Raw genomic sequence first — 20587 nt, forward strand, 5'->3', positions numbered from 1 at the left:
GTTGACTAGTTGATGAAATGCAGGCCAAAAACTGGTCTTTTTCAAAAATCTGAAGTCTAGCGATTGTCCTCTAGCTCTCCACTGAGGAAACCGCCGTCGTATTGTGCTCCGCACTAGACTTCTAGCAGTGGAAAATTACATGGCAAATCAAAGCTATGCTTTCCAGCATCTTGAGCTCAGAGTTTGTGAGAAGAGAGAAACTAAAAGAAAAGTCAAAGTTTGCTTTTAAAGTCAACTAGTCCGCCATGGCACGGTCCCAACGGCGCCTACGGATAACCAGCCGAAGATTAGCTTAGCATCTGAGCACTGTCTCTGGTACACCATCTATTAACACAAGCTGGTTGAAACTGAGATGTTTCATTTTTTTACGTTTTATCATGGCTCTGCAGGCCAGCCAGCACCAGTTCTTTCAGGCAAGTTCTTGCAGACAATCTCAAGCTTCCACAAATCTTTGCTGTCACAGTCCCAAGACGCCCCCCCCCCCAAAAAAAACCCAGGATATTTCCAATCTTGGCTTGATGGGCCGCACGGAATTAAAAAAGGCAATTACAGAGAGACGGAATCTTGTGTTTTCTATACAAATACGTACCGGGGGGGGGAGCAGATTACGGGAAATCCGAATTGCTCGTGAATTTGCTGGTCCCTGAATGATAGAACTTGTTATTACTGAATGTAAACACTGCCAAGCTGATGATATTGTGGTAAAACACATCCCACATAAAACATCTCTGGACTTGTTCAATTACCCAAAGCACATTAATAGCCTCGCGAACAGCAGTCAAGATTTTTGGTTCTAATCTTCTTTGGACAAAAAACGCGAGAAGAGGAGAAATCGGACTTTGGGTAATGAGCATTAGCCACTTTCAAGAGTTCGACGGACGGCGCTGAGACGTCTAATCGCAGTAAATAAGATAAGCACGGACATATCATAGACGACAGACGTGCTGGACCGCGACCAAACCGCGCTCTTACACGGCCGAAATGACGCTTATCAACAATATATCCAATTAAAAACAGCCACAAAGCGGCTCGAGAGTACACTATCCGAAGGAAGTTGCGATATAAGCGTAGCTAATATGACTCCTGAAGTGTTAATGCGCCAATTGAAGTGTAATATTTAATAACATTCGCGGGTTTAACAATAGCCATGTGGTTCACGCTCATTTAGCCTTCATCCCCACCCCGCTCTTTTTCTCATGCTTCAGATCCTGCGCTAAATACTTTATTTAGAGCAGGAACTCCATATTTTCATTATTCATAAGCACTGTCTCACCAATGCAGGTTACTGTAACCATCTGCTGTGGCAGATTAAAGCTACGAAACCTGTCATTATCGAGCCTCCGGCACCGACGCGTTCATTTCTATGCGTTTCAGAGCGTGGACGCGTCAGAGATATTCCTGCTTGGCCCCCCCCCAAACCCCGACATATCAACCTGGAAGACCATTAAAGCCTAACCATGTGAATACCACCTATTCACCGCAAACTCATTGTTCACAGCAAGGTAAGTGAGGAAACCTTTAGACTGTAATCACCGCCGGAGCTGATTTCCAAACGCATAGACGGAGAAATTGGAAAAGCGAACGTTGAGGTACTCGGCTCCCGTGGCTTGTAAGATAGGGTGTGCAGAGGAGCAAGTCTAATTCTCTCGCCCTCCTTTTGACGCCAAATTAGAGAACCGTGCCAAGAAAAACATGGCGTTTCGGGATGTATGCGAGCAATCACAACATACGGTACTCGCTGTTAAAGACGTTGCGACGTTGCTCCAGTCAATGAAACCGACAGGCTCCAAGCAAATCTAAGCAGGTCAGAAGTTTCAGTGTTAATACCGACCGGGCGTTTGCTGTAATAAATAAACGGTAAACTTGTAAAATTGTAAAGCAGCTAAACCTGGAGTGCATAGGCTGTACTATTGCATTGTAAAAGCATCATCTTTAAAGCATAACCATAATATTTTGTGAGTAAAAAAATAAAGAGGCATAATACGAAATATTAAAAGGTGAGTTTGAGGAAATGGTGCTCTCTTTGTGTTGTCATGACTCTTGGTTAGTCAAAAATGTATTCGCGAAAAACATTAAGTAATTAGTAAATGCATTGAATTAGGTTTTAGGCAAATTAATTGATGTCACAATTTTAAAACAAACAAAACCGTTATTTATTCATTTTTCTTTTTTCGTCTGATTTGATCCGGGTTGCATCAATCACAATTACATTTTAATTGATTATTTGGGTTCTACCACTTTTTATTTTACTGAAATGAAACCCTAGACCTTTCAATATACAGTTTTGTATCAAATACTTTATGGAAATACAGCATGTGCCTTTTTTTTCCCTGGAAATATTATTCTTGGACCATCTTTGGTAACGTTTGTAGCACTTTTAATTTTTGCTGTTTTATATACCCTACCTTAAGCCCTAAATAGTTACTTTATATTACTCAGCACTTCTTTGTGCAAGTACACTGTAAATTGTGCGTAATAATAAATGATTTTATCCTTCATCTTTCACAGATCTTCAAACCTTTAACATTCAACCCTCCAAACATCTGAATGCAACAGGGTTGGCGCAAAACACAACAATATTTAAAAAAAAACTGATAAAACTGATATTCATATTTTAGTAGATTAATTCCAAATTGAATGCACAATGTGTTAAATCTACTAACAAAACCAACTATTAATACGTTGCAAGACCAATGTAGGAATGATGATGAATCCAAATTTGTTGACTACTAATGAGAATATTAGGTGGACGTGTACCCTACGGTTGTGCCTCAGTGTTTATGAAGGTTATGAGTCTGATATTGTAAGCCGGAGATGTTATTCAGCAAGCTTTCCCGAAGACATTTTTACAAATTTTAGCCAGAACTATCGATGTTTTCTGAGAATAATCTCCACTCTCAACAGAATAACCTAAACCGCTGAATCATGCACAAAATATATGGGGCTAAATAAACACAAAAATACATGTCATGTCTTTGTACATTAGAAATTTGGGGAATCATATAATAATACAGAGCGAACCTGTCGGCAGTCAGGATTAACTCATTTAATCAGTGATATCTGTGAAGCTCTTTTCAGGACGGGTGCACAAACATTTGCACCGCTCTGTTTCACAGCCATAAGCGGCTAACATGTCCAACCTGTCTGCTTCTGCAAAGCCTGAGGCAAACATCGATGATAAATAACACGCCGTGCTCCGCGGCCTTGACCTACATCAATTAATCGCTAACGTTATTCACAACTGTCAAATTAGATTAGCGCTATCATGACCTCAGCTGCCCTGAATCATATATCATATCGCTCCTCGAGGAAGAGGGATTTCCAAACTTACTCCAATGGTATCTTCTCACCGTGCCGATGTCGATGTACCATTATTATTATTTTTTTACTACACAAGCAAAATTGTTTTGTGGTGTTTCTCAGGTGATAAATTATGTTAATCCTTAAGGGGCACCGGGGCGGAAATGAATAAAGTGCGAGTGAAGGCGAGATTAGCATATTCCCTAAATCCATTTACTGAGTGCCAGTGTTTTGGAGCAGGGCTTCCATTTCATCAGCTATTATTCCATCATTGATGCTTCATTTCACCAACCCCCACCTGCCACAGACCCAGCGAGCCCCCCTTTTTCTCGACCGCCTCGCCAAACCGCATTTAAAGTCTCGTGCTTATTTGACCAATATTTGAGTTGGATTAGCGTAACTTGAGGAGGGCCATTATAGGCCGTCACATCAGTGCGCAGAGATGAAACGGCGATCGATGCGAAAACATATTAACGCCAAACCAAATATCGCACTAAAGTCATTCTATACGTATTAGTGAGCACTGATTAAACGATTGGATGATTCGGCATAACGGCTTAATAAAGTCGCCTGAAACCTTTTTTTTTTGTGCTATACTGAGGTAAAATCTGCAGAATGGATTTAAAAACGCTAAAACGTGTTCATTTTGGTCATTTGATGAAAATATCCTGAAAGTATACATTTTGTATTTAGTAGTTTATCCCTTTAAATTGTAATGCTATCATGTTATATCAATTTCGTATTAATTTCAGTCAGTTTTGCTAAATGCCAACTTCGGTTGCTGAAAACTGAAAAATGTAGCAATTTTACACAAAATTCACAATAATTTAAACATGTATCAACATTTAACAAATGCAAGGCTTTTTTCAGGGACTTACCAAATGTTCCCAAAATCTACTTTTTTAATCTGTCTTCAGGCATCATCTTAATAACATACGATATCCTTCTGAGACACATCAATTATTTTGATGCAAGTAATGTGTTTAGCAATATAAAATATGATAATGGTTGTTTTTTGACAAAAATACCCTTTAAGTTTACTTAAGTGACTGAAAAGGTATCAAATGAAGAAAATAGCTAGTCAACATAATTACTTTTCATATATTAATTTAAGTATCAACATTTAAACAAAGCTGTAAAATAACATGATATATGTATGAAATATATGAAATAACGCAATAAGCAAAATTAAACATCTGTCAAACACTTAGGTTTGCTGTTAAATGGAGAGTAGACACATATTGGTAGCTTTATTAAGAATTATCAAGTTATGTAATAAAAAAATTAAGCCACTTAAATAGATTGTATTTCATATATTATTATATTGATTGATCGATTGTGCAAAATTTTAGTCTTTTAAATTAACATTTTTGTCAGTCATTTTTTTAGACTAGACTAATTTATAGCTTAAAGCATAATACATAAAGTTTACTAAAATGATGCATTAAGCAAACCCAAATTCAATTTTTAAATTAAACACCATTTTAAATAAAAATTGCTGAATTTTCACCATGATGTTATATTCGCTAAAATAAGTGTCCAATTAAAATTGTTACATTATTACCATGATGCGCCTAATTTTCGTATTGTTTTCATCAACGTTGAACACAAACATTCCTGTCAAACAAAATTCAGTCATTTTGTGTTTAAATGAAGGGTTTACTTTTATCGGTAGCTAAAAGCGCAATCAATTTCCTAGAAAAAAAAAACGGTAAACGAACTCGTAACAAGCAAAAGAAGTGTCAAACGCTGTTAAATCAGACCAAATCTGTGCGTTTCTGCGTGTGCAGATTTCGCACGCCGCTCCTGAAGGCCGAAACGCTGCGACAAGCCCGATCCGAGCGCGGAAAGTGATTGGAAAAAGTAGCATCTCTGGCGCGGCGAGGCTTAAAAATGGGATATTCTTATTTAGAGCGAGAGGCCTTGTGCGATTCCACCGTCAAAACTAATCAGCCGCGTCCCTGCGCCGCTCCCCTCTCGCGGCGGCCCACAGCCAGCCAAAACATATTTCCATTTTAACGCCTTGAGATGATCAAAGCATCAGCTTAATATAATCAGCTCAAACCCCATTTACCACAAGCCCCACCGCTGCGTCTGGGGAGCGCTTCTCTTCCCCGGCCTATCTATTCGGAAACAGGTGCTATAATAGTAAATTAATTAGACGGAGGCGATGCACCTTGTTCTTTGTGGGCGCTAGCCTCTTGTGGGTCACAGCCTCCAGGAAAATGCCATCTGGGCTTGAATTCCCCTCTGGGACACGAAGGGAGAAGGGGGGCCCGCAGTTGACCGTGGCACTTTTTACATAACAATTAACCCTATTAGCCTCTCGCTCACCGCGTAGCCGCTTTACTTTTTCCGGTCCTCTCGAAGGCACACACGCCTCGACGCGAAGCCTTCCGCAAATGCCAGAAAGGTAGAGGCGATCAGAAGGAGGTGAGTAACCTTTGCCACGCCGGATCTACGTTTATTCCCAGGACGGGATCAGTCACGGAGGAGAAACAATCGTCCGAGATAATACAGTACACGAGCAGCGAGCGGAAGCACTTAGCGTCGCTAAACACACGTTGTGCGCTTTCATGCTTCCCGACGCCTCACTTTTTGACTTTTTAATTTCTCTGAAGTGCGTCTTTTAAGGTGGCTGAGCCTCGAACGGCGAGGTGAGAGCTTAAAAGCCTCGGTCCGTCTGATGCTAGCAAAGCTAATAGCGTGTAGCAGGCGAAAATGTGCGGAGGAATTTGACTCCGCGGCCTGAAATCTGAGCGTCAGTTTGTTTTCAAGCCTCCTTTCTCCGTGAAATACAGATTACTGGAAGCAGCTTGCGGTTAATGAGAGGAAAAGGCTGGAAATTTTATGCCGGCGAGGTTTTTTTTGTTACTTCTCGGAGAAACTTGATGTAATTAGCTAGCCACCGATGAGAGAGTTTGCGATTATGTGAACAATGGAGTATTGTCACGATACCAATCGTGCCATTGAAGGCTTCAGCCGCGTGTTGTGTTTTTTTCCGGGAGTTCCTGTGTTTGCAACACAGATTAAGCGATTAATCAGCGGATTGGATCTGAGAGGAGAGGACTATGGGATCGCCGTCCTCGAGGTCCCGGGATCAGGCTCTGTGCAAACATCAGGATTTGACGCTAGTTGAGCGTTAAACCCCGAGCAGATGGCGGAGGATGTCGAGTTAAGACAGCGACTGATCCGGGGGAAACAGATACTCTCTCGTTAGGTTGAAAGCACCTCTGGGACAGCAGTCAAGTGTCGGACTAACCTCCCGTGCCAAAAACAAACGGTCGATCAGCCCCTTTCTGCTCCAGCGGGGAAAGACGAGGCTCAGCCCACATGATGTCCCAATAATGGGAGCAAGGCTGAGGGAGGAAATCAACCCTCTCAGATCCAGCCAAACGGGGGTGGGGTGTAAATTTGGAGGAAGGCGCTAACCTTATCTCCAACCGGTTTATGAAAATGAATGGATCACACACACACACAGAGTAAGGTATAATGCAGAGCTGATTTAAACAAGCCTTTATTAATTTTTTTTGCAGCTGGATCCCTGAACCGAATTCCATGCAAAAAAAAAATGGTTTCATTTAGCAATCTACCAAATTAACCAACAATCCATTCTACGTCTATATTAATGCCAAAAACACAGAAATACGACTCGGTGGCTAACGTGAATTAATCAAGTTGCCCGTTGTGGCTGAGAAGCATTCGCCACGCTAAAGTTGGGCAAAATATGCAGTGAATGCGGTGAAAATGTTTTTGGTTTTGGGCTTTTAGATTTAGACAATGGCATATTGTTTTGAGCTAGTTTCGCTAAAGCTCGCGTTAGTTGATTAAATTAAAAAGAAGAATTTATATATTCGTTTAAATTGTATCAACATGTTTAAATGAACATAATTGTCTTAACATTATATATAATTCACATCAATAATTCCGAAGCAATTAATGGGTTTATTATTATATAAATGCATAACTGGAAATGCAATATTCATGTTTGACTATCTAAGGTGATTATATAATTCATGGCAAAAAATACTAAAACATTGTTAATAAATGTACCAAAATGCTTTAAGTGATTTCAAATTCTCAAACATTATAAAAGTCATATTTTAAATTTGAAAATGCAACGCGATATAAAGATCATCTGTATCAGGAGCACGCAATAATTTCAGTTTCAATGCATTTTTAACAGCGTTTGTTTTTCTTTGTTTCACTTGCATAATATAACGTAACGTTTAAGTATCGGATGCTCATTGAAAGCGCTCGCAGAAGTTATCACAGCTTTGAATGTGTGTGTTTAGTGAATGCGGTCTGTGATAAGCCTTTGAAAAGAGATCTCATGCATGTGCGAGCGTGTGTGTGTGTGTGTGTGTGTGTGTGTGTGTGTGTGTGTGTGTGTGTGTGTGTGTGTGTGTGTGTGTGTGTGTGTGTGTGTGTGTGTGTGTGTGTGTGTGTGTGTGTGTGTGTGTGTGTGTGTGCCGTGGCCTCTGTGAGGTCATGGTTTTCATACACTCAGTGTGTTGAACACCTCGCTCGACGTTGATGCCCTTCACCTGTAGGGTAAGAATTCAGCTTCTATATCACATCTTAACACACACACACCGAATGGAGACACTCTATTATGGTCTATTTCTGTTCGTAAAAGCCCTTAACTTATCATTTCGCCGATGTTTAACGCCGTTATAAAAATCAGAACGTCCTTACAACGAAGCTTGCACGCTCGAATTAATTTTTAATCGATATTTCAGCATTCGTCCGCCATCGGTTTTAACATCCAGATCGAGTATTTGGTGAAAACGTAGCTGATGTCAGCGATAAATGAACACGCTCTCGAATCATCAGACATGGGCTGGACTCATTTTCATCGGGGCTGATAATTTCAGGTTGCTTTTCTCTGACACACTCGCCATTGTGCGCCATCATAAAGAGCTAATAATCTGGTTAAGAGGATTTGGGGCTGAAGTGTCTCACTCAATCTTGATTTGAGATTTCACGTGTTTCTTTAATAATCAGAGAGCGCATCTTGATAGAGGTGCACGGATATACTTTCGGGAGGGTGTGGGTCTATCTATAATCAATTTTTTTTCTTTAAGACACACGTTAATTGGCAAAAATGATAGCCTTCCATCAATATGTCCTTAAAAAGCATGCTGCTGCTACTTTTTTTTCCCCTTTAATTCAATCAAATCATTGCAGCAAGCGGCCTCTTTCACAGAGATAATGCGGTTAGGCTTTTGTGTTCCAATACTACGAGCCGGCTGATTCTTTTCAAAGTGCAAAAACTTGAGAGGTTGAATGATGTCTTCTATTATTCCATAAAACATTTGAAGATTACGGGAAAAAAAAAGTTAGCCATTTCAAAAGCAGCTGTAATTTAACCCAGACCGTGAGCTCTAATATTCTTACAATATTACTGTTTTTACCCTCTGAGCAGCAAGGAGAGTCTATTATAAGCTTACCGTATCCGAGTTACAGATATTATTGCAGCGAGAAAAATTCCGCACAAGAAAATGCATAAAAATATATAGCTTTAGTTGATGAAAATGATATTTTAGATCACAGGGAGGTGCAAAAATGACACGAATTACAGTTTTGGTATATATATATATATTTTGGTGTATTGTTACAAACTGTATATCAGCTTTGAAAGATGATGTCAAAAATAAAACGGTTCATGGCGTGATTCTTAAATGCATTATCCGGATATTTACATATTTCTTATATATTAATATATCTACATTAAAAAAAAATTATTTTGGTATTATAATTTGAAATAAATCACCAACAATTCACATCATACTATTTTTGCATGAATTATTAAGTGCAAAATGAAACCAAATATGTAAACATATTGCATATTAGCATATCAACATGTAACAAAAAAGGCATTATTGCCATTATTAGTTTAAATAAAGGTTATGATGTTATAAACAACGTTACCTGAAGTAATCCATGCAATGCAACCTTTGCATATTTAAACATTTTATATATTAATGCATCAGCATTTAACAATGCTGTTATTATAATTTTATACAAGTATCGTTTTACCAAAATCTATTCATATAAAATCATGTCATACATATTAATGAATCGACACTTAATAAATGCATTGGTATTATAATTATGTATTTGGTATGTTTATATTATTCTAAACAATATCCTAAAAAATACCTAAATATATACTTTATTAACATACCAACATGTTTCCAGTAAAATACAAGTTTGGTAACATAAACTTGGTATTTTACCAAAATCATGTCTAATTATTGCACGCATTATTAGGTGCAAAATTAATGCAATCATATTAATGCATCAACACTCAATTTTGGTGTTATATATTCTTACAATGCATTTTGGTACATTATTCATTTGCCACGTTTACATTATTCTGAACAATATCCAGAAATGATATTCAATATTGACATTTTTCTAGTAAAATACAATTATGGTGCTATAAATTTGCCGAAATCTGTTATCATTCTGGGCCCGTTATCCCTACAGCAGATGATTCTTGCATGTCAACAAACAAACAAAACGCATAAAAACACACACACACACACACACACACACACACAGATAATTGCCCATCCTCAAAATATTTCATTTTCCTCGTCTTTGAAATGTCACTCCGCCGAGGGAAGTGAAGACAAGTGTACGTTGCTGTTAAAATGTCATTCTGTCAAAGGCAAAATGTGTGTATATTTCAGAAAAAAACACACACAGCAGCGGGGAGCGAGCGCTCGCTATCGAGAAACAGAGTGCAGGGCTAAAAGGGGCCGATTCCGGGCCCCAGATAACAGATGGAAATTGCCACTGGAGAAAATTAGGGTTGTTCAGCAGCTCGCCGATAAGCACCTATTTGCTTTTGGTCATAGTGGCTTCTCACACTTTATAAACCATCATTTAATTACACCGACGAGGGCTGATTGTCAGCGGTGCCGTAAGGTAGAGGGGCCCCGGGTGCGAGAGCAAGAGAGAGCACTCGCAGGGGCCGAGAGCACAAAGAGGGAAATTATACGTGTCCTTGGCATTTCAATCACCATCCCTAATGCATTAGAGTTCAATTACATTAGACACTTCTGCAAAAGAGAGAAAAGAGACGAATTAAAGACAAAAGTAGCCGCGGGGAGAAAAGAAAACATTTGTGGAGATGAACGGGGGGGCGTTTTTACCCTGCGTTTCTCCAACAAAAAAAGAAAATATTGCATTAACAAACATTTTTATCAGCGATTCTGCGATAATCGTTTCGAGCGCACCTGACATTTGTGCCTTTCCGCCGTTCGTGGTAAATCAAGCATCGAGAATGCAAACATTTTCGGCGAATCGCGGGGCAGGCGCGTTTTTTGGAGCTTTATCTCCGTCGAGGATTATCGCGAGATCGATTTCGGCCTGTCTCTTCTAACGAAGCGCGTGCGCCGAGGGAATTGTTTGATGTGATTACCGTAGGTATGGTTTCCTGGTGTTCTGCAGAGCTATAGGTCGAGTCTGACTGCAGGCTAGTGTTTTGTTGCCATCTATTGGAGTAAAAGCTCATCTTATCTGCAGCAGATGAGCAGAGCGGAGCCCGTCGCCGATGAGATGCGATTACGAGCCAGAGCAATTACGAGCAAACATCATTAACTGTCGCCTGAACAAGAACAAGCTTCTTTTGTGGGGAACCCTAACTGTAGACTAAAACTATTCAACATTTATTACATTCAGTTTGACATTACTGTACAATATGGATTTTATGCATAACATCTCTACAAAAATATCAATTCTACTGTTATTCAAAAGCTGTCATTTATTTCAATGTACCATTTTAATGTTTTTTTACCAAATAAATGAATAAAACACATATTATACTATGCATAGCACTGATGTTCTGTTTTTTATAATTAGTCGTGTTTAATCCGACGGCTCGGAGGTTATGAATAAATCAAGATAATAACATATAAAGGCTTCAATGTTGTATCAGATTCATTACGTATACTAGATACGGCAGACACTTCTTCTAGTCTATACTGTAGGGGGCACTGCCTCCATACTAATATGCATCATGGCTAATTACTCAGCTTCACTAATTAGAAAATACAGCCCTGACAGTCCTGCGTTTGTGTCCGGACCATCACAGGAATATGTGCAGTCACAAGATTTATGGAGGAGATATATACTATAGACGATATCATAGGTCTGGAATTAATAATTGCTCATATACTCATAATTAAAGCAAGGCATGATAAGAAAAACCTGGCTAATTTAGAGATTTTGCTTCCTTGTTTGAGTGTTTATTGCCTGCGAAGGTGAATCCGAACACATATTTTTAAAGGCCCCTTTCTCAAAATGAGTTCAAATTCGTTTGCTTTATTTTAAAAGCACTTTCACGCAATAAACTTTACTGTTATATGCCTATCTGCATTCACGGGGGTGAATCTGTGAGGTATGCTAACAACTGACAGCGTTTTCTGTGATAAAAAGAGAAGATCAAAGCCTTCAGTGTGTCGACAAATAAAAGCCGTCTTCTGTTATTTAATGACATAATGCCGCTTTGCAGATTTCAACTAAATATGATGCAAAACAACCGGAAAACTCTTTTGTTTTTAAGAAAATGACTGGAGCTGTTTATCATTGCATAAAGCATTTTTTTGGCATATTTAGCTAGCGTTTGCAGTCAGAGAGAGTGACGCTTCCTCTCGGCCGAAGCGGCCAATGGCTTGATTCGGTAATTGACTGTCTGATTGGTGCAGTCCATTTAAAGGAGCGGATCGATCCCGTTCCCGGCCGCCTTTCATTTCAATCACATGCTGATAGAGGCTTGACATTAATTGGTGAAAGATGTGCAATTATATATGTGTTTGGGGAGGGCGGCGCTGGCTGAAGAGTGCTTACTGCAGGGAAAATGGCTCTGAGAGAGGCCAGACGGATAGACACCAAATTACCCGTGAAGAGAAACAAGAGAGCGCTCTGAGTGGACTCGGTATTGATGCCTACTTTACTGCAGCTGTATTATAAGTGTATTATTGCACTCGCAGACAACGAGGGATAGAGGAGAGAAAAACAGGAGCAGGTCACGTTTCACTCCGATTCAGGAAAAAGATAGATAGATAGATAGATAGATAGATAGATAGATAGATGTTACAGACAGATAGATAGATAGATAGATAGATAGATAGATAGATAGATAGATAGATAGATAGATAGATAGATAGATAGATAGATAGATAGATAGATAGATAGATAGATAGATAGATAGATAGATCAACAAAGCCTTTTTTTAAGACCATTAATGTTTTGTTTTGTTTTGTTTTGTTTTATTCTGTTGTAGTTTGTTTTTTGTTTAGGTTTGTTTTTTTTGTTTTGTTTTGTTTTATTTGTTTGGTTTTTCCTGTTGTTTTGTTTGTTTGTCCGTTTTCTTTTGTTAATTTTTTTTTTTTTGGAAGCAGAGAAGACAATATTTGTATTTTTGCAAAATGTAACTTATGAACATGATTTCTAACTTTTATTTTAGAATTGAATAAAAGAGACATTTTTGATTGCTTTAACACTGTAGGTTGCCATGAATTAAAATTATATTTTTATAAATGCTGTTTGAACTTTCTATTCAATAATAAATTATCAAAAGAAGCAGCACACGTGTAATAATTTTAATTAAATAAATAAATGATGTTTTGTAATGTGATGTGATGTTTACTCAACTATATATATATATATATATATATATATATATATATATATATGAACGACATATCACATTATAATTAACCATGAAAACACAACTGTATGCAATATATAAAATAACCTTAACATGTATAATATAATATAATAACTTTTATGATCTATAAAGACAGTACCTTCAACAGATCCTGATCAAAATGTGTGATAACTCTATGAATATTCTAGGTCTATATGAAATGTTCTGAGCTGCTGATCCACTGTTTCGTCTCCGGATGAGCCGACCACAACCAAAATACAGACAACCGACAAATATATACTAGACTTGAAGAATATTGTGCTTGACCAATCAGAATAAACATTCCAAGAGAGTTATCTAAAACCTCTAATCTGATTGGACACGCAGCATCTCAGCAGAAACAGAGAAACCCCTAATAAACCTGTAAAAACATTTCATAACAGGTATGTGTCCTGTAATGATAAAAGAGCAACGAGGTGCTCCTACAGTAAAATACCGCAATTGCACTTGATTTCACTTCAGCCAACAAACTACAGAGTAACACATACACCTATGGGCTTCAGTTTAGGTCTAGTTATGTATTCATGCAGATAAGACTGCCAGGTAAATGCTACAAATATCGCAATTAGTATTTTAATATTCTTGTGTTAAAAAGTGTTAAAAAATGCTTTCTGAATCAGTATTTTACTTTGATAACATTCCATACTTTTTTAACACCAACCTATACTGGGAAAATAATATCTTATTATACAATATATTTTAATTGCGTTCGCACAGTATATTATATAAACAATAATCGGATAATTGTAGCTGTTTCGATTTTTTTTATTATTATTATTTATTTGATCTGATTCGTGGGCGTGTGCGGGGGGGCGCATGTTTATTTGTTTGTTTGTTTATGCGATTGGTCTTTTTTCACGTTACCGTAATCATGCCATCAGCTTTACCGTAATTCCACTACGTTACAATTTCATTTGTCCATTGTTTTATTTGCACAAAAAACGTTACAGTTCCACGCGACAACGCTCCTTTGAACCGCCGGTTTGAAATTTTGAAACATTTCACAATTATATAGGTCTCGTTACGGAAAAGGTCGGGAATCGGAATCGAAAGCGTCTCCGATCCAGCCGACGTTTATTGCATGTCGTTTGCTGTTCCCGGCTGTTATTTCGTGGCTGTCATCCGCGGAGCGCGTTCGACGACGGACAATTACCGCATCTGTGCTGAGCCAACCTATAATCAACATTATTATTTAACAACTGCCACAATAAATGCACTTCTGTTTATCAGATATTTTGCCTTTTGGCACGTTTTCCCGTGCCGGCTGCGCTCGGCGTGCTACCGTTTAATGGGCGCAAAGTGCAACCCTTAAAAAACGCTGCAAGAAAAATGTTCATTATTGCACATTACATGCCTTATTTTCGTGGAAAACCACAGACGTCGCGGCGTACAGCAATCGTGGTAAGACAGGCAGCATCTGACCTTTGATATTTAATGAATGTTTTATATAATAGCGTCATCCGGAGCTCACGAACGCAGGCAAATGTTGTTTTGAGAGACTGTAAAGCAGCGCTGCTACGGATAAAGATGATCCTGAAGGAGGAGGAGCCGCAGAGATCACCGACGCTACACTAGAGTCAAGATAAGAGCATTTTATAAAGACATGCGCAATAACACGCAAAGGTGTTATTAGAGGTTTGATCTAAACAACATACAATTAAAATAAATGCAGTTCCTTTGAATACTTCTATTCATCAAAACACAAAAGATTGCATTACAGTTTCTGAAATATATATATATATATATATATATATATATATATATATATATATATATATATATACAATATGTATTAACATTATTGTTAATAATCATAAATGAGCAGCAATATTAGAATGATTTCTGAAAAATCAAGTGACAGTAATGATGCTGGAAATTCAGCTTTGATCACAGATATAAATTATATCTTACAACGTATCCACATAAAAATGTATTTTATGTGATTAAAATGTTTTATAATATTTTTATAATATTTTTCATTTTGATTACATTTTTTGTCAGTCGCAATCAATTGCTTTTAATGTATTTTCTATCATTTTGCTGATTTTACTATAAAAATAGTTTTATTTTAAATGGCAGCAATACTTCACACAATTTTCCGTTTGTTGTTTTATTATCTTGGCTATTTTGTTCATTTATACTGCAGTAATATTTCAAATTTTTATATTTGCTACCAGTAGTAGTGATATTTCACAATATTACCATATATATATATATATATATATATATATATATATGTGTGTGTGTGTGTGTGTATATATGTGTGTGTATATATATATATATATATATATATAGCCAAATATCCCTACTACTGGTAGCAAATATAAAAATATTTTAATATAAAATATAAAAATGTATTACTGCTGTATTAATGAACAAAATAGATGTTAACTACGTCACTTTACATTAAACATTAAAAGAAAAAAACTTTATTTCAGTCATCAGCTAAATCATGAAGGACACAAGTTGACTTTTCATCTATCATTTCATCCAAAAAGAGTCATTTTTTTAACGCACACTGAAATCTGATAGAGACTAAGAGCGGGAACATGCACTAAGAACGTGACCGATGTCAGATTGAGAATGTAGTTTTCACTCATCTGAACGCCTTGAAAGTCCACTTCAGCACACGCTAGCCTCGGTCCGGCGCGTCTTTGTGTTTAACTCCACACTGCTTGGTCACAGCGAAGTCGGTCAGAATCGTATTTGACACATCGCCGCTGCAGAACTGGAATAGACCGTTTTTTTTTGTGCCAAGGCAGACATATTGTAACCGAGTACATTTAATATTAAGCTGCCGTAGCAAACGTGTATTGGCCTGCTAACCGCTCGCTATCACCGGCCCTGCGCTTCCCGTCTCGGGCGAACCTGAAAGACCAAGATTGAGGTCCTAATTCCGCAGTTTCTCCCGGACGTCCGGTAATATCGCCGCTAAACCCTCATTTACATTCGAAGATTACGGAGAGGTGAGACTTCGGTGGGTCTTTGGCCCTATTAATTACAGCTTTCCAGGTGGAAGCGCTGCTTCTGGGCTTAAATATAGGGTTAGGGTCCTCTTCGCTGGGGTTTGTCTATAAATCGTTTTAATTTCTGGTTTTAAGGCAAGTAGGTGCTCGAGACGCCTTGCCCGGAGAGCTTTGAGAGAGACAAAGTGCTCTCAGATTAGTCCTACATCAATGTTCCTGTATTTAAGTCTAATCGCTCAGGCTTCTCTGATTGCTCCCGCAAATCGACACGGATCGTTTCGGTCCATTTGGACTAGTTTTTCTGTATGAAAATAAAGACTGTCTTTGGGTTTAGAAGTATTTGTGCTTTATTTCATTGTTTATATGTGTGTGTGTGTGTGTGTGTGTGTGTGTGTGTGTGTGTGATGTTTAAATATGCAAACAACACTGCTGTTGTTGTAAATATGTACCAATTCACTATTATGCATAAAATTCGAAGATTTGATAAAGCCAGATTCTAGACAAAAAATAAAAACAGAAAAAAGTTATTAATAAAAATATTATGGAAGTAGTAATGAAACAATAAAATCATTAAATAAATCCTAATTGAAAAAATTTATATATATATATATATATATATATATATATATATATATATATATATATATATATATATATATATATATTTTTTTTTTTTTTTTTTTTTTTTTTAATTAAATTAAATTGCATTTTATTATTTATTATTATATATATATTCTGTTTACCACTAAAGTAACTCAAACTGAAACTGCATAGACAAAACCATAAAATCTAACAGCATAGCAAAACGCACAAAATTACATTTCTTCTAATCTACACAAATCTACAGATGCAAATAGACAAATGTGTAACGTGCAATAAAATAAACACATTTCACTAAAGATGTGCACTTTGCCGTTACATCAAATGTAAATCCCATCTAAAATGTATTAATTGCCGTCACATTATAACATTTTGTCTTTGCTCCAACAATTGCCTCCTTTCAAGCCGTTATAATTAGTCTGATATTACACGAGCCTACTTCACAGGAGCATTAGTAAGCTTCTGAATCCTGGGGAAGTGTCTGTGATCATCAGCAGTTGACCGGCCGCGGCTCATTGGGCTGTAATTGGCGGTCAGCACCGCCCACCCTCTCCGAGCAGCCCCCTCCTTTAACAGCCCATTAAGTCATTGGTATCGACGCCCCTGAGGGGGATGCGTTCATGACACATAATTGAGACAGATTTATCCGATAAACCTCAGCTGGTAGCGTAAAACACAGACGGGTGACACATGATTACACACATTAAGGGTTACGAGTCGCTCATTTATCAGCTTTTATTAGCGCACCGACGAATCACATGCGGGGAATGCCTTCTTAGCAGCGGAAAATACGTAAAACGCCCGACTTTACACGTCTTTGAAACGCATCTATGAAAAAATGATTCCAGATAAATACAAGTCCGTCGGTCACAGCGCGCAATCGTTTTTAATAATGAAAGAAAACGTATTAAACGCTTTACTTCAAACTTTCGACGTTTTTGAAACGCAATTCAAACAGGAATATTCCAAGTCGGTCGCTTACGGCAAGCATAAATGTTGAAGCGTAACTCGGTTTGGTAACGGTTTTCTACCGTTTAACGTATCTGACACGTATTTCTAAAAAGTAATTTAAACTTCGTCAAAAAAAGAATATCACGGTTACTTACAAGTCTGTCGGTCACCACAAGTGTTCATTTTGACTCACAGCTCAGTTTGTAAACGAATATATCAAACACTTTCCTCCCATGGTTTAACGAATTTTAAAACGCATTTCCGAAACGTCATTTTTAACAAATGCAAAGAAAGAACATCCCAGTTACGTGCAAATCTGTCAGTAACCACGAGCATTCATTTCGACTCATTCGACCGACAAATACATTAAATACTTCATTCCCGCAGTTTAACGTATTTAAAACGTTTTCGCGAAACTTAATTGAAACATCGTAAAAAACGAATATTCCGGTTACGTACAAATCTTGTCACCACAAGCATTAATTTTGACACAAAGTTAATAAATGAATTACTTTCTTCCCATGGTTTAAAGTATTTGAAAAAAAGGATTATTTTAATTAAATACAGTAGATTTCCGTTGCATTTCTACGAACGTGTTTGTTTTGTTTACTTGTTTTAGCAAGAAAGTAAGTTTTTAAACGTGGAAAGGCGAGGCATTGTAATCCTGTATCAATACAGGATGCATAATGCTTGCTATAATGCACACATGAATGATCCCAGAATGCATTATGTACAGAATGAGCAGTAAATGATGCACTTCGCCTGACTGACTTCCTCTCCCATGGGCGTCCCGACGCCGGCGACGCTTACGGTTGGGTGGCGGTAGAGAGTCGCTTTATTTAATATTCTATTCAGACTCAGATTGAATTTTGCCCGGTTTTTTGTTCCAGTGCAAATTTTGACATTTCAATACACCGGCTCATTTGAATGCGCCGCGGTTTGTCTATTGTTAATGGAGGCACGAGAACGAAACTACTGCTTTGAAACTTGGCTAATTAGAATAAAAGTAGGCGTAAGTGAAAACTTCTGCAGATGAAACGCATAAGATGAACGCGGCGCGGTGTGCATATGCATCGAGCATTGTTCGGTGCCGTTTAAAGAAAATCCGTTATAAATTCGTTATAAATATGTAATAAGCACTGCCAGTCAAAACTCCACAAAGATGGCCACAAAAAAAAAATCTTTAAGGTTATGCTGGAAGTCATTCTCCAATCGAAGCCACGAAGCCGAGTGTCGGATCTCTCAACACCCGAAGTAAACTTTCCGATAACAATCGTTAAGCATTCTAGTTTAACAGATAATCAGCAAAAGTGAAGTCGCGCGATCGTGCAAATCATCGACATATTTAGTTGTGATTTGACAGACTGTGTTAAAAGCCCTTGAAGTAAGAGGTTACCAGCTCTGCCCTCTACAGCCAAGCGAACGCACACCACACTCTCGCGCCCAGCCGTAAATTACTGCTCATCTTTAAAAAAAAAAAACTCATTTACATTTTGGCACAGACGCGGCGCGGACCGGCGGGAATCATCGGGAGAAGAAATCCCAAGGGACTCACCTTCCGGCAATATTCCACCAAGAAGCGGCACGGGAAAAAAAAAAAAGAAAAGTAGCGGCTTTCCACTCGAACGTCTCCCGCGAAGGGAAGCCGGCTCAAGTCCTCTTAGATTCCCACGCGTTTAATAACGGTTTCCAGCAGAAAGCGGGCGTCCTCCTTCGCGTCCGTACGCCGTTGAAGACTGGATCCGCTCTCCGCACAAAACAAACACACGCAGGTTTTTTAGCAGCGTAACCCTGAGTCAGGCCTGCCTTTGAAATGCTCTCTAGCCCACAACACAGACGGCTTTCATTATCTGCGGAGTCGCAGCGAGGCCTAGCTTTAAAAGCTACTGATTTCTTTTTTCCTTTAGCCTCCCACACAAAGGAAGGGCAGTTTGTAAATTACTTGCTCGTTTCAGCCCAACAAAAGGTACTTTCATTGAAACTCCCCCCTCCATTTGATTTTGCTCAAATTTGATTACAAGGATTGAAAAAGGAGAAGAAAAAAAGAGGAAATAGAAAAAAAAAACAGATGGCGTCTGCATTCAAGCGCCTTGAATGGCTTTATCTGGGTGCCTTTTTAAACTGTGGCAATCCACAAGCATTTCGGTCGGCTTCAAAAAAGAACTTGACAAAAATGATCGGTTTGCCATTTCTCGTACGGAAAAGCGCAAAGAAAAGCCTTTTCTCCCTCTTCCCTCCTTTTCTTCTACGCTATCGCCCGCCTGGATCAAAATAATGGAGATTAGGTATTTCATTAGAAATTATAGCTGGATATGGAGTAGGCTGTCATATTAATAGCAACCTGCCTGTGGCCCTTCACCGTGTGCAATTCACCTAGACAATAGACCGAGGGAGACCATATATTGAACCTCTGATTCAAGCCTGATCAATTTTCCATCATCAAGACGTTTAACAAAGACGCGGCGCGCGGCTGGCCTGTCGAGAGCCCCCTCCTTGCCAAAATAGTTCAAACTAAACTAAACACACATTCTCCGCCACAAAAAGAAGCATTCTTTCCGCAGAGAAAGGAAAGCGACGCGGGCTATAATTCCATTTCTATGGCCCAATGGGCATTTCAGCATGCACTTGTTTTCAGCTGTAGATAATTACAGGCTGTGGCAGACGGAAAAAGAAGTGGGAACAAACAGAGTGCTGGGCTGCATTATTCTGCACTTGTGTTCAACAGCATTCGGCTCCGGCAGAAGACACGCTCGAACTCAAAGAGCCAGCGGCTACGAGAAACGCCAAAACGCGTCGTCATTGAAAGGAACTTTCGAGGCGATATTCGGCAGGTGCTTTTATCTGGAGGGAAGAAATGCGCGCCGGGAGTCGAACCCTTGGGTTTGCGGTTGCAAGCAGCAAAGAAACAGATCTTCGGTTACTTCCAGGGGGAGTTTTGTCGTTACTGATCACCTAGAGCCTTCGATCTTTACCAATAGTTTGTTCACGGTTGAATGCAACCAAGCGTACAGACCTAGAAAATCTCTGGTCGCTTCGAAGGCAGATT

General features: G+C 38.6%; 1 long non-coding RNA gene across 3 annotated transcripts in view; it reads right to left on the reverse strand.

Moving 5' to 3' along the window:
- Window positions 1-20587, reverse strand: part of LOC122334060 — a 105126-nt gene that overhangs the window by 79491 nt on the left and 5048 nt on the right. Inside the window, exon 1 of one of the 3 annotated variants that reach the window (XR_006248717.1) lies at window positions 19097-19457. The exons of the other annotated variants lie outside the window; for them this stretch is intronic. This is a non-coding gene — a long non-coding RNA (uncharacterized LOC122334060). Of the gene's footprint in view, window positions 1-19096; window positions 19458-20587 lie in introns of those variants that run through there. 3 annotated transcript variants of the gene reach the window in all.

This window comes from Puntigrus tetrazona, unplaced genomic scaffold (genome assembly GCF_018831695.1).
Source record: "Puntigrus tetrazona isolate hp1 unplaced genomic scaffold, ASM1883169v1 S000000472, whole genome shotgun sequence".
Lineage (NCBI taxonomy): Eukaryota > Metazoa > Chordata > Actinopteri > Cypriniformes > Cyprinidae > Puntigrus > Puntigrus tetrazona.